The 24,961-nt window shown below is 33.9% G+C and overlaps 1 protein-coding gene and 1 long non-coding RNA gene across 4 annotated transcripts in view; one reads left to right on the top strand and one right to left on the bottom strand.

The window, feature by feature from the left end:
* Nucleotides 1–20,248, bottom strand: part of LOC111093518 — a 28,484-nt gene extending 8,236 nt beyond the window's left edge. Inside the window, exons 1-3 of the long non-coding RNA XR_005382064.1 lie at nucleotides 19,635–20,248; nucleotides 7,142–7,190; nucleotides 5,165–5,271 (exon numbers count right to left, since the gene is read on the bottom strand). This is a non-coding gene — a long non-coding RNA (uncharacterized LOC111093518). The remainder of the gene's footprint in view (nucleotides 1–5,164; nucleotides 5,272–7,141; nucleotides 7,191–19,634) is intronic.
* The window catches only part of CADM2 (cell adhesion molecule 2), a 1,062,630-nt gene that overhangs the window by 400,696 nt on the left and 636,973 nt on the right, over nucleotides 1–24,961 (top strand). The gene's annotated exons all lie outside the window — the stretch shown is intronic.

Below are 24,961 nucleotides of genomic sequence, written 5' to 3'. Positions count from 1 at the left end.
AAGAGCTTATAATAATGAACATGATATTTGGTTAATGAAGAATGCACTGCATATTTAGAGATCTACATATTTATGTGACCTTCTTTTGTTCATAAATGCTAATATTTATTGCTTCTTTGTTGAGATTTTATTTTGTGTTTTGTGACAAACAAAAGTACGATTAGTGAAGCTGTAAAGTTTTCATGGTAGATGCCTGTGTTCCCAAGATAGCAGCATTAGTGTCTACAGAAGCAGTTAATGCTGTTTATCATTAGTGACAAAGGCTGGGAAGGACCTTCTGTGGCTTTTATCTTTCACCTTGCCAACAGAAGTTGATGAGCTTTCTGATTTAAATTCATAGGTGATGCTCCAGGATTTATATGCACTTCACATGGACAAGCACACAGGTAACCCATCCTGCTGATGGAGACTAATTAAAATCATCCTAACATTCTAATACTGGACATCCTTATGAAAACCATTACTTTATCCATATTTAATGCCAGTTGCCCAATGAGAACATGAAATATAAAAGAGTTTATAGAGGGATTTTCTCATCCATATTTAAAGGGTTTATTGCCTTGTGATTTATTTATTTGTTTGTTGTGTATAGAAACTAATGAATGTAAAGCACATTCTTGTAATGAACCTAAGTTTTTACAAATTTAAAATGTTAATGGTTACAGGAATTTTAAAACAAAGGAAGGCAATTCCAAGGAAGTAGCTCACTTGAATAATACTGAGTACGTTTTTCCTCTATAAATACTATCTATAGTGTGATCCCAGAGACAAATACCAGGTATCACCATAAAACCAGATTATAAAGTCGGATCTATTTGGTAATATGAAAGTTTAACCAGCTTTTGATATTTTGGAAATGTTCTGTATTTAAGACATCAAAGAATGCTGTGGTTGTTCAAAAGCATAAGATGGTATCTATACTTCCTAAATTTTTCAAAAATCATTTTGTGTGTCTAGTTTTCCATGGAAGGGTATTAGAATGTTCTAACACTATTGATCTCACAGTAGAGCATTTTGAAATTTTAAATTAGGTAAATCTCCTCTCTACCATACCTCCTGTTTTGAATATGTTTCTCTTCCCCTTATTTTACAATCTAAACCCCTTACTATGAAAAATAAAATCTCTTGTGGCCCAGGTCAGCCTTGTCTTTGACCTTATTAGCACATCACTCTGCCCTTTGCTTCAGCCACTCTGGTGTTTTTCTTTCTCAGATATGCCAAATTGTTTGGCACATCGACAACCTTTCTGATTGTTTCTCTCTTGCAAGAGGCTCTTTCCACTTCAGTGTCAATTTTCTCTTTTCACAAAGATCTTCCTCCCTTGTCTTTTCTAAAGTGTACTATGCAGTACTTTGCACTTCCTAAAATTAGTTTATCTTGTGTGTGTGACAGTAGCTGTCTGCAGACGAGCCATATCTATCTTGTTCACCATCAAATCTCCAGCACATAGGATGGCACCTGCCACAAAGTAGGTATTTTGTACACATCCTTGAATGCATTCTCATGATTGTCTCATTAAAACTGAGGAAAATTGGGTAAAAGGAGAGACTTTTCATTTTTTCACTCCGTAGTAAAAGGTGAATCTCAAAAAAGATACAAACCAAATCATTTATGTTAATAAGTCAATGACATTGACTAATATTTATTAGAAAAAAACATCAATGTAATATAATGTGTCATGAGTGATAAGGTAGTATTAATTAAAATATTTTATTTATTCATGATATACATAGAGGCAGAAACATAGGCAGAGGGAGAGGCAGGCTCCCCACGGGGAACCCAATGTGGGACTCCATGTGGGGACTCCAGGATCACGACCTGAGCCAAAGACAGATGCTCAACCTCTGAGCCACCCAGGCACCACAATATGGTAGTATTATAAAGCTGTAACTAGGGACAGTTGACTGAGTTTACTCTGAGATGCGTTTATAGGTTTGCTTGAGAAATTTAAGCAAACTCGTTGCTTTTCATGTTCAATTCTTTAAACATGGCATTTTAATGCAATTTTGCTCTTGCTTTAATGATATCAGCTGTGTAATCTCATTTCTTTTTTTGCAAGAGAAAAACATCAGAGTAAAGAGAATAGCTTTTAGTAATAACAAGACACTCCACAAATCAATATTATACCCTTCAAAGGAAACTGAATTCACAGGATCAAGAAATTGTGACCCACAAGATTGTTTTCTTTTTTATCAACAAAAATACATTTTATTCAACTTGCTATGTTTTTGGTGCTCCATCAAATTCATTTTGTACTATTGGCAACTGTTACACTATAAAGATTAAAACTGTGGCTTTTGTTCTATAACTGGAGTTGATGCCACATTCAGCTTTCATTCTTTCCTGTGACCCATTTTATTCTCTGGTATCTTTTTTAAAATGCACATTCTATGCAAGACGGCTTTGGCAAACATTCCTATTTTTCAATCTGTTTGTAGAAGTCAGCAGCTGCTGAATGAGTATTTCTGAAAAATGTTTCATGATAAGCAAGGTGCTAAGTCTCCTTTCAAAGAGCAGAGCTGAGCTTATTCCCCATATTCAATAAATCATGGTTTTTCAATACACATTAATATAAATTATAATATATAATGTTAAATATACACAGATATACATTACTATAGATTAATATTTTATACACATTAATACAGTATACAATTAATAAAAAATAAACATTGATTACAATTGTAAGTGATACTCAATTTTTCAAGAACATGAAGTTTTTCCTGACAACCATGAAAAGTAGGAAGTAGGAGAAATGTGCCAGGGAATCTTGATACCTTTCAAAAATAATGTTAAAATGCTATATCAAAGGTAATCATAAGATTCTTTAATATATATGAAACACAACTGTTGATATTTTTGCTTTTTAATCAATGTAAATTTCAAGCTAAAATATCTATTACGTGGATCAGAATATAACATCTAACATTTTAACATAATTTTAGAGTATATAAGTTAATTTGCATATATATTATGTAAAGCTATTTTAATATGCATATTTAATGTGAGATCTAATTCTAAATTATTAAGAATGTTAATTTCAATTAAGTATGACTGCTTTGTTAAATTCAAGGATATGCTTGGGAAAACATCAGTATACGTAATACACTTTCAAGTTTATTATTTTTCTTCTTCTGCCTTTCAATTAGAGCACAAACATAATAATTGGATAACAAAAATCCAGTTAAACCTAAATATATTAATATTTTAATATCAAATTAACTATAGATATTTGTAATAATTGTAAATAATTGATTTTCTTAAATATAGGTATCTACAATTCACATTTTCTTCTGATTTGGATAATCAATTACTTTTCTTATGAAAAGAAAACATAAACAGCTACAAAAAAGTGTACTATAAGTTTCATCCTAAGTAATTAAAGGAAGTTAAAATAACACGGTATGACTATCCAATTAATACTTGTTTAATGAAATAATGTAATCTTAAAAATAGAAGGTAAGGATAAGAACTTCCAACCTCAAGGCAGCCCAGGTGGCTCAGCAGGTTAGTGCTGCCTTTAGTCCAGGGTGTGATCCTGGAGACCTGGGATTGAGTCCCAAGTCAGGCTCCCTGCATGGAGCCTGCTTCTCCCTCTGCCTCTCTCTCTTGCCCTCTCTCTCTCTCTGTCTCTCTCTCACACTCTCTCTGTGTCTCTCATGAATAAATAAATAAATCTTAAAAAAAAAAAAGAACTTCCAACCTCAAACAATATTTTAGGAAATAAATACAAATGAGAAAGTAGACCTATGAAAATTTTGATAAATGAACAGAGCCAGTATTTACTAGTAAATATTGGTATTTACTAAATACCCATACCCATATATTTTATTTTGTATGTGAACATAGAAGTCATATGTGTGTGTATGTTTGCTCATGTACATGGATCAAATATATAAACATGTAACAAAACATACAAGTATTTATATCGTGAATCAGAACTGATTTCTGTAATTTTGGAATTATGTAGGTTTTTTGATAAGATATAGTATTTTACTAGAGCACAGTGATATACATCTAAATCTACTAAGGAGATCACTGTTAAAAATTAAAACACAACCATCAAAAATAAAACTTCTCAAATAATCTTCTCCTTTGCAACACCATTGGTGTTGCAGGATTTCCTTCTTCCTGCCGCGGTTATTGGTCACATGGCTTCAAAGAATGAAGAGGTAGGCCAGAGGAAGAGTGGTGGGCAGCAAAGCGAAGTTTATCGAGTGATTGTACAAACTTTATTGAATGATAGTATAAAGCTCCCGAAGAGGGAGGGAACCTGAGAGGATCACTATGGGGGCTTCTAAATCTCAAGGTTTTTATGGGCTTTTTGGTGGGCTGCTTTGATCTAATTAGCCCTCCAGGAACCTGTCGTCCAGTTAGGTTCTATCTCGTGGGAAAGGATGGAGAGCTCCTTCTAGGGTGATATAAAATCTTTTTACGGGTAGTTTCCTCTAAGGGCAGGGGAACCCCTTGTCCCTGCCTGCCTTTCTTCCAACTATCCTTCATCAATTGATATCTATTAGTGACTTAACTTTAATAATATAATAGAGGAAAGAACTAAATAATACAGAAATAAAAAATCTGGAAATTCTAAATGAAGAAAGAAGTTTAAAACTTATTGTACTTCTATTTTTTATTAAAAACTACAAAAAAAAACTATATCAGTAGAGCTATCAACACTTACAAGTACTATTCAGGCATAGTTATAAGAAAATATGAAATTCCAGATTATCAGAAAAATACTACAGCAATAGTCTAAACATTTCATATACAAAACTGTTGAATAATTTTTGTTTTATAGTAAATAATTCTTTTAATAAAATGTTTCACACATAAAATTGTGACATAAACTTTTACCCACCAACTAAGTTAAATAATTGACTAATAACCATACCAGTGAATTCTCCTTCATGAGGTTCCATTCTTCCCAAGGTTAACAGCTCTTTTAAATTTAACCCTCTCACTTACTTCCTTTATTATTACGGACATAGTTAGACTTTTTATGGATTAAAATTTTTATAAACAATTTCATATTATATGCATTCAACACCCATATTTTTCTATAATATTTCACTTTAGAGATTTTCCCATTCATTTATTCATTAATTGATTTTCGCTGCTGTATAGTATTTTGTTTAATGAAGATAAGATCTTACAGTTTACTTACCCATTCCTTCTTATTTTAGATAAATATTTGAGTTGTTTCCATGGTTTTTTTTTTTCCTTTTCTTTTAAAAAATTGTGCTTCTCTGAAAAGTCTTATAAATGATGAACCTGTACAATGATTTTCAGGAATGATATTGGTAAATTAAACAATATGCACATATTTAAATATGTAAGATAGAGTCAAATTGTTTTTCAAGGAAATAAAACTAGTTTATATATATATAGCAGCTACCTTCCATAGGATATGACTTTTCTTTTTATGTTACAATCTTTGATAAATATATGTTTTAAATCTCAGTGTAGTGGAATTTATGGATCATCTTCTTTTCCCTTCAGGACAAGATTATATATCCAGGTGAATATAAATGTTTTCCTATATTCCCTGATAAATGCTTTCTTTCTTTGTAATCATGCTAGCCAGTGCAGACAAGAAACAATATGCTGAATTTTCCAAAACAAAAGCAATATCTGTTAAGTTTGCTGGTAGAGCTAGCAGGAAGGGAAAGTGTATAGATTTACTAACAGCAGGAAGGGGAATCCACAGACATGGTCTATTTGTTAACGTTTGGAAGCACATGTCCTATGGCTTTACACAAATAAATAAAACTTAATCATGGATACGTTTGGTAAATAACATGTTCATCCTTGTTTTATGAGGTTGGGCTATGAAGTAGTAAAATCTATCAAATGAATAATAGCACAGGAAAGAATTGATTTTTTGGCAGCTTCACATTGTTAAGAGCCATTTATTTGAGAGATTCCCCCCTCTTTGTGTGTGTGTGTGTGTGTGTGTGTGTGTGTGTGTGCGCGCGCGCGCGCGCTCGTGTTTCCCAGAGGAGAGATTTTTTTTTTCCTCAATTATATGGAACATTGACTCTTTTTTGTAACTGAAATACCCTTTAAGAAAAACTTCACTATTTTACAGGTGTTTCTATGTTTTGGACAGAGAACATTTTTGATAAACTGGATGCATTATGATTGTATAAATTGAATAACATATTTCCTTTGCTTTAAGATTGGGTGTGTTATTCTGAAAAAGTTTCTACTATGAGTCATACACACATTGATTTTGTGTGTCACACTTGTAATCACATTTTAAGGACAAATGAAGAATTCTAAATTGTATTAATGTTGTTAAAAGAAAACCATAGACCCCGAATGGCAATACTTAAGGCCCCAAGTCAGTAAACCAAGACAGAATATCTAACCTGCAGTTTCAGTCCCCCTTCCCCCAGGAGTGTAAACTCTAACCTGTCAACATAGAATTTAATGGTTAATTACAGGAAATTACTAACAGACCTTTTCTGCTCTACTTAGGTGGGCAAACTTGCCCAAAAAACAAATTTATTGCTTATAAATCCCTTTGTTCTTTCTTTCTTTCTTTCTTTCTTTCTTTCTTTCTTTCTTTCTTTCCTTCCTTTCTTTCTTTCTTCCTTCCTTCCTTCTTTCTATAACCTCTGCCTGCCTTTAAAAACCTTTCTTTGGTTTAGTTCAGTGTCACTCCCTTCTATTTTTTTCTATTTGCTAGATAAGATGCTGACAGATCCATGGACCCTTTAATAAAGCCAATTAGATATGCAAATGTATTTGGTTGAATTTTGATTTCTAACAATGACTATGTTTAAAACAAGTAATATGGGGGATCCCAGGGTGTCTCAGCGGTTTAGCACCTGCCTTCGGCTCAGGGCACGATCCTGGATTCCGGGATCAAGTCCCAGATCCGACTCTTTGCATGGAGCCTGCTTCTCCCTCTGCCTGTGTCTCTCTCTCTCTCTCTCTCTCTCTCTCTCTCTGTGTGTGTGTGTGTGTGTCTATCATGAATAAATAAATAAAATCTTTTTTAAAAAGTAATATGACCAATGTTCCTGTGAAAAATTGTGTTCTATGGAGTTGGTTTTCTTTATGAGGAGTTGTTGGCTGAAAGAATTTTTTTTTCCTACTATTTGATACTTTATTTACATACTTGAGTGATGCTCACCAGACTGTAAGAAACAAAGGACACTGGTATTTCAGGAATGATTCCATACCTGGAGATGCAACATAGATAAATTCAAGGTATTTAATTAATTTGGAAGTTATTTTGTGGAGTGGTTAATTTAAAGGATATGCCCTTAGTCAGTAAATCTTCTATGCTTTCATATTCCATAGCTTGCCCAGATGCCCTGCCAAATTCCTCCCCTCCCCATATCAAACCCCCCTCCACTTTCCAGATGGCTCCTACTCCCGTTAGTACTTTACGCTTTCTACTCTCTTTTCTCCAGGACCACATACCCCATGATCTCTGCTAGTTTATGGAAGATTTACTGACTAAGGGCATATCCTCTCAGTGTATCCTTGTCCCTATGGAATGCTCATTGAAGCTGGAATAAGAGAACAGGCTTTCAAACCTTAGCTGTGATTATCACCAACAGTATGTTTTAAGTACCAAAGTACCTAAAAATTTTAGTGTTTTAACTGTTTCACCTGGCAACTAGTGATAGCAATGCCCCAGGGTTGTGATGATAAAGGAGATAGATAATGAAGTCAGAGCACCTTGAATACTCTCTTTTGCCTATACAAAGGTTGTTATTAAAGAGTGGGAGGCTTGGTAGTGGGAAGAGGAGGAATTGGTAATGGTCAAATGTATTGAGGATGAACTTTGATTCAGAAAATTTCCCAGAAAACACAACAAACAAAAAACGTTCACCTATTCATATCCAGTATGTACCAGGAGGCCTCTTTCTCCAGTATGGAATAGAAATCATTCCTTTCCATATGTTAATGTCTCCCTCATTCACTTGTCTCTAGCTCTACACTTACCCACAAACAGTAACAGTTCCACGGGTAGGGCATACCTATGACTGAAGTTGGGATTCCTAAAGCAATCTCCTTGAATAAGGATTACTGTGATAGTTTTAGTTTACTGAGAGCAAGCCCAGTAGTTATGGTGGAATGAGTTTCAGGGAGTTCCCGGATCACAGGTACACAAATTAAGATTCTATAGGGAATAACAAAGAGCGGGGGAAGAAGGCCAAGTAACAAACCATGTTCACCGTCCTATATTTAGTGTAGGTATCTGGAAAAGTGATTTTCCTCCCAAGTCATTGATATGTTCTGATATCATATTACCATATTATAACTATTATGTTTTATGTGGCAGATTTACTGTAAATCGTTTTTAAGAAAACAATGTAAAAATATTAAGTATAAATGAAGTATAATGAAATGTCTTTAATTCATTTAAATGATCTATGTCTTATTCTGCTACCCAGAAATACAACTCTATTACTACTGAGCAGTTATAAGCTTTTTATTTAGCCAGAGTTGGTGGTCATTTAGTTTTCAAGTGGTAAATGTGTGTTGGTGCAGATTTTTTCATGATTTTGTTGTTCTTGTTCTCTGATACCAGAAAAATAAACAACTGAATGGTTAAAACACAAATCATTTACAAAGTTTTGGATGAAAACTCTCCAAATGAAAATTTGTGTTAATTGGTTCTGTATTTTTCATGTAATTTCATATATAGCATACAGAAAATTAAATTTTGTATTTTAATAATTGTGTAGGTTCACTATTTTTTGAGACACATATCATATATTTGGTATTTTTTTCAAATAATTAAAAATTCTTTCTGCATTCCTTTTAAAATTATTTGTTTTACTTAGTGTTTATAGACACTGAAATTTAAATATGGAAGCTTAGCTATAGCACCTGAGCTGCTAAAGTCTATACATAGCCACTATGCTTTTGTTTTATAAGATCCTTTGATTCTCACTTTTGGTTGCTGAAGAAACTATTAATATTTTGAATCAGATCACCTTGCAGATAAGAAAAATCAGGACAGAAGTAATTTTCCCAGAGAGGAGCTGTTCTGAAATTAGATTATTTCCTTAAAGACTCAAAAAAGTTATTGGTTTCTTTGCTCAACTCTTAAAGCTTTCAAAAATAAGATTTTCAAGGTTAAAAAAATCACATTTTAGAAAAAGATTACATTTATTTATATAAGTGCATGTGTATGGGTATATATGTATATAATATATATGATATATTTTTGAGTTGACATTACTCCTCACTTTAAATCTTTTTTTCAGAAAACTAAAGAAAGTTATGCAATGTATGGTATGTACAACCCTATTATATGCTATTTTTGATTATGAGGAAATACATTGGCTAGAGTGATTGATGTTTTAGCTGGTCTGCCTTTACCATAGCCAGGAAATTCTGACCAATTAAGGAGAAAAAGAGAGAACCATTACTCAAATTAAAATTGACATCCAACCCACCTCCACCATTAAAAGATACAGAAAAATCATATTTGTCCATCTGGTCCCTTTTTGAAATGCATCAAGTGCTTGGATGTTTTTTTCCCTGTGTACACCATACTAACTAATCAGTATCAGAGAAGATTTTACAGTAAATTGCCTTCTAAAGACAAGATGTATTTTAATGAGAGTACTTAACCTAGACCCACTTGGGGTCTGAACAAATGAAAGTTCTGATATGCTTTCCCCCGTGACCTGAGAGAGTTGATACATTTCATGACATAGAAGTATTTTCTCAGGTGTTATTTAAAACAAAGTCCGCACACTGGTTCTTTCATTTAAAGCTACGCATTGGAAGGCCTTCTTCCAGGCATAATACATCATCCAGGTATATTTCTAGGGTACTATATAGTAATTGGGTTGATAATTTTTCAAAAATTATTCTAGAGGTCCTCTTTGTGCCCATAATTTTGCTAAGTGAAGTACTTATAATCAGAACAGAGTAGAGAGCATATAGGTCAATGTAATTGTTTCAATAATATAGTGTCACAAGTAGTAGTGTGTAAAATGTGAGGGCTACATTGACTGATTTAATATGATCTCCATTTGAAGAGTATTAACATTTAGAGATAGAGGAACCCCTAGGGCCTTGGAGTTGTGGGTGGTCCAAGAGTGTATCTAGGGGTAAAACAAGAGCTGCACAGATAGGTCAACACAGGCAACAATTATAAAAAGGTAGGCAGAAAACTGAGATTTATTTGTGAGCTGGAGACAAAAGCTGGAAAATCCTGACAAGAACAATAGATTTTAAAAAGATAGTAATACAAGTTGTAATTATCTCCTGAGTATCTAGAATATATACATAAGTGTTTTTTATTGCAATTCCTTTCAAATACAGCTGTATAGGATAGAGATGAGTAGGGCCTAAGAAAACTAATTTAATGTGAAATGACAAGAGTTGTATTGATACAAAAAGATTTTTTTTAATGTTATTGAAATCTTACTTTTTATCTGGTTGAAAGGAAACTATGGAAGTTTTTCAGTTGATCTGAATATAGGAGAACTTTTTATTTGCCAGAAAGTTAAGGCCATGTGGGGATATCTTGAATCTGTTGCAACAGGCAGCCAGGAGGTGATATGTGTATAAGATCCTGAAAATAACAGGAATGATTTCTGGAAGAAGTTGGGAGTGAATTTGAAGATTTAAGAAGTATATGCATAGCACATATAGTAATAGCTACAAAAATGTATGAGATGGCAAAATGGTCAGTTATACAGAAAGAAGAAAAGACCTTGAGAACATTTATATATATAGATAATGGAGAAGGGAATAATTTTAATGATCTACAAAAATGTAGTAAAAAAGAAATCTACATGTATGGTGCAGCATCATGCAATCCAAAAAGGCATTTTGATAACAAGGCAGTGGCCAACATAATACAGTTCTGCAGAGATATCAAAGAACACCAATACTGAGAAAACTTTATCTGGCCCAGTTAATAAAATGTAATGAAATTACGGCAACATTTATAAAAAGCAAGCAAAGAAAATGTATAAATACTGGATTACCTAGAACAGAAAAGAATTTGAGCAAACCTGAAATTTTATTTTTTCATTTTGTGATTTTAGAATGAGATGCATGGCAGCTTGAAGAAATAGAAGTTTTTAGGTCACAGATTATTATTAAGCAAGTACATCAGTAGGCTTGAGGAAGGTAGTCAGTTAGAAGGAGATATTAAGCAGAACATGGATAAAGGAGGAGAAATAATTCCATGAATAAGGTTTTGGGTGAAGGAGGAGATGGTACTGTTCTAGGCACCTAGACTATAATTGAATGAATGAAATAAATGTATAGATGAAAAACTGTATTACTCAAAAAGAGAGGGGGTGGGGGAGAGAGTAGGGTGTGCCTGACTGGTTTAGTTGGTAGACCATGTGACATTTGATCTCAGGATCCTGAGTTTGAGACCCTCACTAGGGGAAGAGATTACTTTAAAAAAAAAAAAAAAAAAAAGGATTGGCCATAGGAAAGAGATTTACACTCAGATTTACACTCAAAAAAAAAATTAGCTTTCAATGGGATGTTAACTCTGTATCATATTTTTATCGTGTATACCTTTGTGTATACTTATCATGTATGAATATGCTTGAATATTATTTTTTATAAATAGAATACCCTTTCTTTATACAAAAAAAAATTAAGATCTTGTAGTAAAGAACTATTTTCTGCCCCTATTCTTATTGTCCAAAGCATTGTTTCAAACTAAATGTTCTCATCTTGAAATTCAGGCCTATTCTGCATTTCCATTATCTGTAATTAGCTGAAGTGAAGTTGAAGGCATAATCCTTCAGACTGACATCTACTCAGGACCTAGCTAGTTCATTTTATCCTTTTTTTTCTGTATTTATTCTGTATATTGCATTTCCATCTATAATCTATGCTCAATATTCTATATGTACTCTATATTTTGTATTCTAATCCAAGTTCCAAATTTCTTGATTCAGAATCTACTATGTCCCTCAAGTCCTTCATCAGGGTATTTACAGTAACTAAATCTATATTCTATCTTTTGCAATGTTCTTACCAACATTTTCCAATAACATATTTTCCCTTTTGCCTCTTTATGATTTTATGCTTTATAAAAATGTTAGATCCCATGCAGTGTGCACACAATCAAATGGAAAAACAAAGGGTCACCTTAAAATTTCAAGGCCAAGTATCTAGCACTAACTATTCTTCTGATATTTGCAAAGTACTTTGACAATAAATACATTTCATGTTATTTCTACTTTTCCTATTTAATGATTTTCAGAAGAGAATTGTTGATAAAAGGGCAAGTAAGTGTTAAAAATGTATGCATATTTTACAACTTCTTGTAAAGTAAAAGAATGAGTCAGCATTATGATTTTTGAAGCTGCATTTGGCACAGTAAATCAAATCTGTCTAAAGACAGACGTAAGTAGGAATAAAGAAGATTATATGTACTTAAAATGAAAAATAAATTACAAAGTTTTAGATTACACATTTCTTTTTCAGAGAATGTTCATTTAATATATACCCAGTGTAAGACATCATACTAGACTTAGAGAAATAGTTTTTTAAATTATTAAAATGGAGTCTATTTAATATCCGTCTGAAGAAGCATTCAAGGCTATTTGGCTTTACCTCCACATTTAAAAAAAATATATTTATTTATTTTAGACAGAGAGAGCATTGGGTGGGGGGCAAAGGGAGAGAGAGAGAGAGAATCTCAAACAGACTCCATGCTGAGCACTGAACCCCATAGGGGGCTTGATCCTACAACCCTGAGGTTATGACCTAAGCTGAAATCAAGAATTGAATGCTTAGCCAACTAAACCACCTAGGCACCCTGCTTTACTTCCATTTTAAAAATACATAATCCTTAAAATCATTGGCTAGTTCTTTGTTAGTGTTCTTAGCTTTCTTAAGTAATTGTTCTTCAACCATGATTTTGTTTGTTTGTTTTTTCTCCTTTCCAAAGCACTGAAGAAGAAAATCATACATCTTGTTTATTTATGGATGCCTTTATATATCCATTAGCTCAGCTTGACCCAAACTCTCAGAGTAGGAGAACTGAAATGAATGACAAGCAAAGTGGAGTGTCTTTCCAGTAAAAGTAGAGACTTGAACCTTGTTTGTAAATGACATACTTAAAGGAAAATGAATAGTCTAGATTCAACAAGACAGAAGACACAAACTAGAATTATACTCTATGCTATAATGTTGGTTTTGTAAAAGTCTTTTGGTTTGAATGCCAACCAAGCAGGTACTTCTCAGGGGAGCATAATCTCTCATACCTTTAAATACAGATCAATTATGTATTTGTTTATGTATTCTTTGCCTGAGAATATGATATACTTAGACTTTTTACTATCTACATATGTGGGGTAGGTGTAGATGATAATCTCTCCCTAGCCATTTGGATTAGTTGCATCACTACTGATTATCAAAAGGCTGGTGAATTTGTGATCAGATTGCTCTCAAATCCAACACTATGAAAGAATTTCCTTTACAATTAATTTGAGAGAAGAAATATCAGTCTCTGTTTGTACATTTTCAAATAACATAAAAGCTATTTTTACAAGTTGTCCATTGCATTTTTGGAAGGATATTACCACTGGAAAAAGAGAAAATTGGGAGTTATGAAGAAAAGACCTTAAATTGTTGGTAGGACAGAAATAATATTTCTGTAAAACAGCTTAAAAAGATAAAATAATAAATATCCAAGGACCTTGGAACTACACTTCTAAATATTCAGTATGGTTGAAGGATTAAGCTACATAAGCATACCTTACTATATTCTGTCCTAATCTGTCAAGGAATGGTCTTATTTTAAGCTAAATCTCAATGTCCATATCCATTATTCAAAGTATAAGAAAAAAAGACTATAGAAATCCCTTCCATTCATACAGATGCTTTCTCACTTGGTATAACTGAAATAACTTTCCTAATAGATCATAACCTGGAATTTTTCCATGCATGCAGACATGTAACTGTGATATAGGCTATGGGCACCATCAGTTACAATAATTATCAATTTTTAATTCATACTGAGGCAAAAAGAAATAACCAATATTTTAGTTTGTTCTTTGGAGTCTACAGAATAAATTTAATTTGTCTTCTACCCAACAGCCTTTAAATATTTCAACAGAGTTGCTATGAGTTCTCTAAGTCTTCTCTTCTTTAGGCAAAGCATGTATATCTTCCTAACTCTAATAACATTTCAACTGATAACCTTTATTATTCGACTTCTTAAAGCCCCCCAATTTAAAACAATTCTCTGGATACATTCTGGACTCTAATAACATTTCAACTGATAACCTTTATTATTCGACTTCTTAAAGCCCTCCAATTTAAAACAATTCTCTGGATACATTCTGGACTCTAATAACATTTCAACTGATAACCTTTATTATTCGATTTTTAAAGCCACCCAATTTAATACAATTCTCTGAATACATTCTGGACTGTATAGATTAAAATGAAGTTATTTTTCTTTACCCAAGAACGCTATTAACTGTCTTCACAGACAGCTTAATTTCACAATGACACTTAAGGAACCTAGAATCAATTGGAATCCTATGGCTTAAAAAACAAAACAAAACACAAATTGCTGTTTGGCCAGCTTCTCCTCACCTGTAGTTGTGTGTTAATGTTTCTCTTATCCATGTGGAGGTTTTCATATTTATCCTTATTAGTTATGACGGTTGTTATTTGTGGATTAACCTTGTACCTTACTGAGAACTATCTGGACAATGATCCCATGCTCCATTTAGCACATTGGTAGTAAATAGGGTTTTGATCACCTTGAAAGGCTGAGTTTAATGAACAATTTCTGGATTCAATGTGCAGGTTGAGCTGAAGTATAGAAAAACTGGAGGCAAGAGGGTCTGTTAGAAAATTATTGCAGGAGTCCAAGTATTAGATGAAATAGTCCTAGACTAACATAGTAGTCTAAGAGGTAAGACTATTAAAGAATGGCAAAATAGCAAATTACAAAACTTAGCAACTTACTAGGTATATGTAGTAAGGAAAAAGGAAAGTCAAAAAGTGACTCTAAGGTTTTGAGTTTGGGTATTTAGAATCTGATGGTAAATTTGACTACAGGGAAAGGTGATTGAAGAGAAAGATGAAGATTTTGAGTTAGATATATTGCTTTTGAAGTGGTGATGGATCAAACAATTAAAAATTCCTATGGTACAGAAAGGTGATGGGAGAAGGCTTTTCTGAATCACCAAACTAGGTGAATGTTAATGATAGATACTTGATAGTCATCTATGTGGAAATGATAGCTGAAGCCTGGAGAAGGGCTTGGATTTTTCAAGAGCCATAAATATTCATAAAATTATAAGCTCAGAAAAAAACCCAAACACAAAAAACAAAAAAGACCCCAAAACTGTAAGCTCAGGGATGCTAGAATTTGTATACTAACCTAGGGAGAAAAATCTTAAGGAAGCCCTACAGAAGCACATGGAAGACATAGCATACTTACTGCGAAAGAGATCAATTGATACAGAACAGAAGATAATAAATTTGTCTTTCAAGTGTTTCATTAATGGAGTCCTCTGATAATAATTTTAAAAGATTCAAGATAAATTGTAACTCCTATTGTTACTTAAATCTCCATTAACTTATTTTTAAAAAAAGGTGCTGACACACATGCCCTTACCTATTATTAGGACATTTTATTTTCAAGTCTTTATCTTTAAAAGCTAAGAATAGTACTCTGCTCCTTAAATTAAGCATTTTTTTTTTTTTTTTTTACTTTCGGTCCTGACACTCAAAGTTAAATAATCTGGATAAAGTATAAAGTTAACTGCCCTGATTATACTCATATAACCATGGCTATTTTAGAGCTACTCTATATTTTGTATTCTCTTCCTTTGACTTCATTTATCATGTTATATATGTGCATCAAATCACTATTTATAAGCTACTCATTGTGTCAGAGGAAAAAGGGAGTTTAGAGAAAAGAGTTTGGAGAGTATTATTATTGTAAAGTCTTTCTATCTTTCTTATCCCTATTGCTGCTTTAGAAATGCTCAGCACCCCTCACATATAGAATTATAAGAAAATGATTTTCATGCAAAAACAAAAATACAATCTCTGGTTATAGGTTTATACTCACGTATCTTCACAAAACTATTTACCTATGTTTTTCTCCTAAGACATCTTAATATTCAACACGTGATGCTTTGAAAATTTGAGAAAATAAGCAGTTGCTTGGGATTTTTTTATGTCATCTTATTGCTGGGTAACAGAAACATCAAATTTTTTTTAAAAAAGTATAATAAGGGACATTGTATGGATGTAGAAAGTCATGAAAAAATCGATTATTTTAGTGTCAAGAGTAATTGGATCTAATATAATTATTTCAAAATGGGTTGATTTTTAATAGTTTTAAGCAGAAACATAAAAGTATAACATAATTATAAGAGAAATATTGTATGACCTTGCTTCCCTGAAGTATCAACTTATAAGTTATAAATTGATAAGTTACCAGCTGTCATTTAGTAAACATAAATGAAGATAATATTAGCCTTAAAATGTAGTACAGATGAGTTTGAAACTTTGCTTTATATGGATTTTATACCTCTCTGGGAAATTCTCTGGATTTTTTACAGAAGTGTAAAACTATGAGGGAATATATAAACTTCAGTAGGGCCAGTTTGATAATAAGACCAATATTTCACATACTGGTTTGAAAGATTTTACTGAAGTTAATATTCTCAAAAGATAATAAGGAATGAATACAAAGTTTACACCATGTAAGTGTTACAATTACAAAAATTTTACATCAATGATTGAAGACTATTCTTGAAACTTTTTAGAACAGGAGTGCCTGGATGGCAGTTTATTAAATGTCCAACTCTTGGTTTTAGCTCAGGTCATGATCTCATAGGTTGAGGTCAAGCCGGTGTTGGTCTCCACACTCAGTACGGAGTCTATTTGAGATTCTCTCCCTCTCCGTCTTCCATTCCTGTTCATGCTCTCTCTCAAATAAATAAATTAATAAATCTTTAAAAAATGTCTTTAGAATAATTTCTACTATTTCTTCAAAATTAGACGTAATATATTAATATTTGTATATATTTAATATGTTATTATCTAAATTCCTAATATCCAACTCCCTGTATGCCTCACCAGCTTTGCATTTACCTATAGTAGCAGGAACAGTGATTCAGGCCCCTTTTCTTTCATAAAGTGATTAGTAGCCTTATACTTTATTTTTAACATTTCCCATGGTACTGGTAATGATTATTATTTTACTGCTAAATACAATTACTTAAGTGAATATATTTTTATTTCACATGAATTATTAAAATGAATTGTAGTAATAGATCCTTCAATGTCTAAATTTTTGTGATAATCACATATTTACTGAAATTTCATGTTATACAGTCTAAAATATAGTTAATTTTATTATTACTCATTATTTTTCAAAACTATGAAAATGCTCTTTGATATGTATCATTTAAAATAATAAGATAAAGGGGAAAAGATAGTTTTTCCAACAAATAATGCTGGAAACTGGATATTCATATGCAAAAGAATGAAGTTGGACCCTTACAATACAACATACACAAAAATTAATTCAGAATGGATCAAAGACCAACATATAGAGGTAAAACTATGAAACTATTAGAAAAAAACATATGGAAAAATTTCATGACGTTGGATTTCGCAATGCTTTCTTGAATCTGACATCAAAGCACAGACAACAACAACTTAACAGATAAATTGAAGTTTGTTTAAATTAAAAAGTTTGGTTCATCAAAAAATTCTATCAGGAGAGTGAAAAGACAACTCACAGTATGGGAGAGAATATTTGCAAAGGGTCTATCTGATAAAAGATTACTATCTTGAATGTGAAGAACTTCTTTAAATCAAGAACAACAAAAAATTCATTAAAAAATGGGCAAAAGACTTGAATGGACATGTCTGTAAAGTAAATTTACAATGATCAATAAACACAAGAAAAGAAGATCAACCTGACATGCCTTTAGGGAAAATTGGATTTGAAACCACAACAAGCTATTACTTCACACTGGTTAGGAATGGCTATTATATTAAAACAAAACAAACAAAAAACTCCCAGAAAATACAAGTTTTTGAGGACATGGAGTAATTGGCATCCTTGTGCATTGCTATAGAAAACACTATGGCAATTCCTCAGAAAGCTAAATATGGAATTAATACATAATAACAATTCAGACTCTAGGTATATACCAAAAGAATCAAAAGCAGAGACTCAAACATATACTTGCACATCAATGTTCATGGCAGCATTATTTCCAATAGCTGAAAGATGGAAACAACCTTAATGCCCACCAAACGATTAATAGATAAACAAAAGATGGTATATTCATAACAATGGAGTATTATTCAGCCTTAAAAAGAAATTCTGACACATACTACATCATGGATAAAACTTGGTAACATTATGCTAAGTTAAATAAGCCAGACATGAAAAGACAAATATTATATGATCTTGCTTCTATGAAGTATCAAGGAAGCAACAAATTCATAGAGACAGAAAGTAATCTAAAAATTGCCAGGGCCCAGTGGGAGGAGGTAATGGAGTTTATTGTTTAATGGGTACAGAGTTTTTATTGGAGATGATGAAAAAGTTCCAGAGATGAGTAGAGGACATAGCTGCACAACAGTGTGAATGTACTTAATGCCTCTAAATTGTTCACTTAAAAATAATTAAAATGAGAAATTTTATGTTATGCATGTTTTACCACACAACAAACAAATCAGAACAGTTTTTAAACCTAGACTACAGATTCTATCAACTCCATTCCTGCCAGAGAAGAAAAGTAAGAGGGTGAATTTACCCAAAGACTCAGAGAAGCCTTTTTCTGATACCGGGAGGAGACACAAAGGTACAGCTTGCAACCACACTCATTTGATCCAAGGAAGCTTCCAGGACACTGTGACTCCTACAGCACTTCCCTTCTGTACACATTCTCCACCCCACCCCTTTTCTTGCCCACAGACTTATCTGAATTCCCTATTGTGGCTTAACCTACTTGCCATGTATTCCTGTTATGAGACTAAAAAGTCTGACCTAAATCCTGTCCAGCCTCTTCCTTTCTACCCCAGAAAAGGCCAAATATTTTCAGACATAGGGTGCAAACCTTTAAAACTGAAGACCTTCTTTTGACATAAATAACTGAATTGTAAATGACAACAAGAAAAAGAACAGTAAAACCTTGATCACTTTAGGCATGTGGCCACTGTCTCCCTTCACCAGTAAGCCTGGCTAGAGCCTCTACTCCCCATATCCATGGCCTGGGGGGAGAGTAGGAGAGGCTGGTAGAGCGACAGCCTGGGTCCTGGCACTTCCTCAGGTTCTCCAGACTAGCCTCAACTAATAGTTCTCTTATTTCCCTCAATAAGGCAGAATCTCAGTGACAGAAAAGGAGCCTCTGAACCTCAGTCTGCCAGAGAGAAACTAGGAGAATTAGATGTGGTATTAAAAAATAAAAGATAGCACATTTAGCCAAAGAAGTATTTTTCCTTCTTCAAAAGCACAATTCTGAAGATGACACAGTGGATTGGAGACCATCTCAGGGAGAAACGTGCTAGGCATGTGCTGTTGATTAGGGCAGAGCCACATGAGAAAACGATCCTGGGCCACTGTGTCACCTCAGAGAAGAGTTATCTCTGCCCAGGAACATTTGGATTAAATGGGGACATACCGGCTTCATAGAACCCATGACATTTTAAGAATTTTCTTCTTCCAATTGATTTCTCTTAAGATCTTACAATTGTAAGTCAAGTCTCTTAGTTAATAGCATTGGGGAGATCCTTCAGTCTTTTCTCCTGCCTGCCTACATTGACCAAACACAAAAGAGAGAGGAAGTCTTCAGAGGGAGATCCCTCAACATTTAGGGGGCAGGATTAGTTTTTTCTTTCTGTAGCAGAAGGAAACTTTCAATCAGAGCTTTAGTCGGTGATGTAGGCTCCACCATTATGCCTTGACGTGTGCTCATATGCAAAGAAGGGATTATAACATGGCACTGATTTGATCTTCTGGTTTGCTGTAGGGTCATATGAGGCCTAGAGTGATCCTGAGCTCCAGGATCTAGAGAACAGCTTTTTCTAATTTTGCTCTGCTCACAGGTCAAATAGAAAGTAGTAACTTTTTTTTTTTTTTTTTTGTACAGTGCATTTGGGAAAGTGGAAAGTGCTGATTGCAGTTAGCAGTCTGGAGTTTCTATTTGAGCTTTGAGCAGGGCAAAACTATAAATGCTTTCCAGCATCTAGATGGTCTTTCCCTACTACAACCCAAGTGATGCTCTCTGTCCTGGTTCCTAGGCACTTGTTTGACTTGTTAGATATGGAACAGTCCATGGAGTTCTATATGCTCAGTTGTGACTCACAGAATACTGGCAACCAGAAGAAGGGCCATGGTGCCTTCAGAACCATAAAGGACCTGGTGACTGTGACAAAAATTAACTTGTGGAGCAGCTGTGCGGTTACTGTGCTGGTATTGTCTGAATAATAGAGATAAGACCCAAATCTCTGGGAGAAGTATGTATTGCTCTAGTGTGTTTATATTAAGAAGTCAACATACCTTAAAGAGAGACAAGTGCTACCCAAAAGATTTTCTACCTAAGTAGAAGTATCAAAAGAGTTAGTGAGAATTTTGGACTAATTACACAAGCCTATGAAGCCCTCAATTCACCTGTGGTGAGGGCCCACTCTGAAAATACAAATGTTGTGTTTGGCTGCATCTAATAAAAATCTGAACAGGTGATCTCTTGAAAACACAGATTTTCTCAAAAAAGGACAGAAAGCCCCTAAACTTTCATTTCACAGACTCATGATGATTCTCGTTCAGGGGCAGACACAATCACTCAACGATGCATCTGAATACCTCCAGTACCTCATGACTAATTTTAAAAAATATATTGAAAGCCTCTAAAAATACAATGTAGAACAACTTTAGACAAAAATAATGGAGAATTTGAATGGAAGACACTCCTAAGGAAAGTCTGACTGCTTACCCAAGGAACTGCAGGAATGAAGCAGAGTTTAGAAACTGGATAAGCAGAAAAGAAATGCTTGAAAACTTAGAACTCATGAATGAAACAGAACCTCAATGGCATGGAGAATCAATGAAATATCTCTCACTGGAACCACGTTTAACATAAGTTCACTGGTCTCTTTGAAAATCAGGTGAATGGCAATTCACAATTAGACGAAAAGAATAAATCCGGAAATGGAGATCACCTTGAATGCCAGGATTTGATCTGAACACACTGATTTGTTAACCTAAAAGGATCACAGGTAAGAGCAAGAAAAAACCAAAAGCTATGTGAAGAAAGTGAAATGAATCAAGAGCGTATAGGACAAATAAGTCTCCAAGCTGAGTCTGAAAATTCACAGCTTGAAATTGAAATGAAGAAGCTCCAAATGAAATTTCACATGCTGCCTGCAGTACATCAAGAACATGTAATACATCTTCAGAAAAAGTCAAGTAGGGAATAAATGCACCGTTTGGAAATAGGGAAGAAACTGCCCAAAGGACACAGAGGCATGAACCACACGTAGCGGAAGGGCGACTTCTGCAGGAAGATGGCAGGAGACGTGGACAAAGCTTGGAAAGAGCCACTTCCTTCTACCAAAACTAGATTCTTTTCTAAGAGAAAAGAGCTCAAGGAAGTTGGAAGGCAGCTGTGGTGATAGAGAGAAAGCCCGATGAGCAAAGAAGAATATGATAACAACAGAGGAATACTAATGAAAGAGAGGTTTAAGTTCCCCCCTTTTTCAAGGAACGCTTTTGCTCCTGCTGTTTTACACACAGCCCACAGAGACCCGAAAGCATCAGGGTTATTCTCGTTCTTTGGGTCCCCCAGGAAAGAGGAAGGTCGTGTTGGGAAGGCACAAATACCCAGGGTCACATGTAGGTTTAATTCAGTTCTCATGGCAGCAGGCCCCGGAACAGCTACAGCCACACCATAACATTTGACTGTATTTTCTCTTTTTAAAACTAGTTTATCTTTTAAATGTAACTGTTAATCAATTGATGCAATAAGTTGTCTTACTGAAGTTTGATAGTAGCATGATTCCTGAGATAATACTTTTCAAATATAGACTTCTTTAATATAAGACACTTTCACCTCATTGGACCTTCTAGAACTAGATAAGTAAGGATTATATTTTTATTTAAATAGAAGATGCACTATCAAACCATCATTAATGCTTGACAGACATGGAGACTATTTAAAACAAATACCATTTCTATTAACACCAGTAATATACAAATAATGAAGAAACTACGTGAGTATAAGAATGAGCCAAACCATTCTTAAATTCTACATTGGAAACATTTTCCACAGAATTAGCCACTAACAATAACAGAAAAATGGCTAATATTTTGCTAGAGTACTAGTAGGTAGATTAATTAGATAAATCAAAAGTTAGATAAATTCTGTTCAATTGCTACCAATATTTATGCTTCTTTCATATAACTATACAAGTATTTGAAAGGACATTAAACTCAATATGTTTACTCATAGTATTTATTGGTCCCCTCCTTTATAGATTTTGTCTTTTTTTTTTTTTTTTTTTTTTACTCTGTATGGGGTATTGTTCTCCATATTTTACTTTTTTGTAGGTCATGAAAAAATATTTTTCTCAATAAATTTTTTTTAAATATTTTATTTATTTATTTAGGATAGTCACAGAGAGAGAGAGAGAGAGAGAGGCAGAGACACAGGCAGAGGGAGAAGCAGGCTCCATGCACCGGGAGCCTGACGTGGGATTCGATCCCGGGTCTCCAGGATCGCGCCCTGGGCCAAAGGCAGGCGCCAAACCGCTGCGCCACCCAGGGATCCCTCAATAAATTTTTTTAAAGATTTTTTTTTATTTATTCATGAGAGACCGAGAGAGAGAGAGAGAGAGAGAGAGAGAGAGAGAGAGAGAGAGGCAGGCTCCATGCAAGGAGCCTGATGTGGGACTCCATCCCGGGTCTCCAGGATCACACCCTGGGTTGCAGGCGGCACTAAACCGCTGTGCCACCGGAGCTGCCCTCAATAAAATTTTGAAGCACCTAATATAAAAACAAATCCATCAACTTGTTACTAAATGTATGAAATAGAAGGACTGACCAAAGCAGTGAAACAGAATGTCATAACAAATTGTGACTTTGAAATTTGAGCCTGAGAGCTCACCAGAGGTCTTCCTCAGGACCAATTCATCTTAAAATGCACAGTCTTTCAAGTAATACCTCCCAATACTGATGCCTGTACTAGGAGCTAAGATCAAAACCTGTAAATCTTTTTGTCACCATGAATTGTACAGAGTAATCAATCTCAATCCCTTGGGATAAGAACTTTACACACACACACATACACACACACAAAATGTGTTCCACCCATCCTGAAAGACCTATAAAGTCTTAAGTAAATAAATTTGATATATTTTATAATACCTATTTTGATGATGTGACAAATAGTAATTTGCTAGTACCCATATTTTCAGTGCCCTAATTAACTCACAGTAAACATACCTGAAAAGCTGAAACAAAACTTTAAAGACATTTTTACTGTATGCTAGTATTTATTCTGTGTTTGATTTTCAAAGGTACTATGTTTCGAGAAAAGATGCATGGATTTCTTTAAATAGTGTATTTTTTTGTATATTCTAGAGATCTACTAGGTTGTAACTGCTCATCCCATGCCAAATTTATATTACTAAAGTTGTTTCTATGTGAATTAAATGACACTGTATTCTTTAAATTTTAAAGATGTAGTTCCCTACTGCATATCATACAGTGAAATTGAGTGGAAAGAGCATTGGACCAAATACTTCAGTGGGATTCTCACATGTTAATGTTCACATTCTTTCTCAAGGGCAGTTCTGTTTGTACCTAATTCCTTCATAGTCATTGCTGTATACCAGTATATCTGTGACTTTTTCTTGTAACACTTTTATAGAAAAACAAAAATATAACTTGGCCATCTGAGTCAGTAATTATTTCTTCTGACATGCCATTTGCTATAACATAATATAGAAACATTTTAGGAGAGATCTTGTTCTTGGTAAGTCAAATTTTCTGGTTTTGACAACAGGAAACTTACTAGAGGCATTTTTATTAATGTGACCAGCTTAGACATTATTAGATGCTCAAATGCATACACTTCAGTTTATTTCTATGAATATATATATATTTTGACATGTAGAAATAATCTTCGTTTTCAGATTTCTAACTTTTAGATGACTCTAAATAAGCAAAGTATTTCTATCATGCTCTTATCTCTGCAGTATCCAAAGCTATCATATGTGCTTAGCTAAAAAGCTGAGGACAAAGGCTGTGTTGATATGACGTGTTAAAAATTCATTGGGTTCAGAAAAATCAGTAAAGGGGCACCTGGGTGGCTCAGTGGTTGAGCATCTGCCTTCAGCTTAGGGTGCAATCCTGGGGGCCTGGGATCAAATCCAGCATCAGGATACCTATGGGGAGCCTGCTTCTCCCTCTGCCTGTGTGCCCGCCTCTCTTTCTGTGTTTCTCATGAATAAATAAAAATCCTTAAAAAAATCAGTAAACATTGTACTTTTTGTCAAGTTCTGTAACTGAATTATATGTTGTGAGCAAATTAATCAAATGTCCAAAAACTGGCCTTTACTAGATAGATAGATGATAGATAGATGATGCACATGGAGTTTTGCATGGAAGGGAAGATAAATTAACAAATTTAGTTACAGCTTATGTAATAACATATCTTATACATGGATATATAACATGCATATATTTAAATGTCAACTTAAAATATACACAACACATTTGTTTACTATATTAGTTTTCAATTATTGAACTTGTAAGCTTGATTTTCCTTTGAAATTTTAGAATTTTGCAACATTCAAGAATTGATCTTAGAAATTATTCATGTTATCAAAAGGCTATCCTATCCTCTCCCTCCCTTTATTCAGTGTAGCATTCTTTCTCTTTGTAAGATGTTTATTTTTTTCTATTCTGCTCTATCTTTTTGACCCTTGGACCTAGTGACATTTTTAGTGG

Source organism: Canis lupus, chromosome 31 (assembly GCF_011100685.1).
Source record: "Canis lupus familiaris isolate Mischka breed German Shepherd chromosome 31, alternate assembly UU_Cfam_GSD_1.0, whole genome shotgun sequence".
Taxonomy (NCBI): Eukaryota; Metazoa; Chordata; class Mammalia; order Carnivora; family Canidae; genus Canis; species Canis lupus.
Note: the sequence above shows the minus strand (reverse complement) of the source record. Positions and strands in the feature narration are given on the sequence as shown.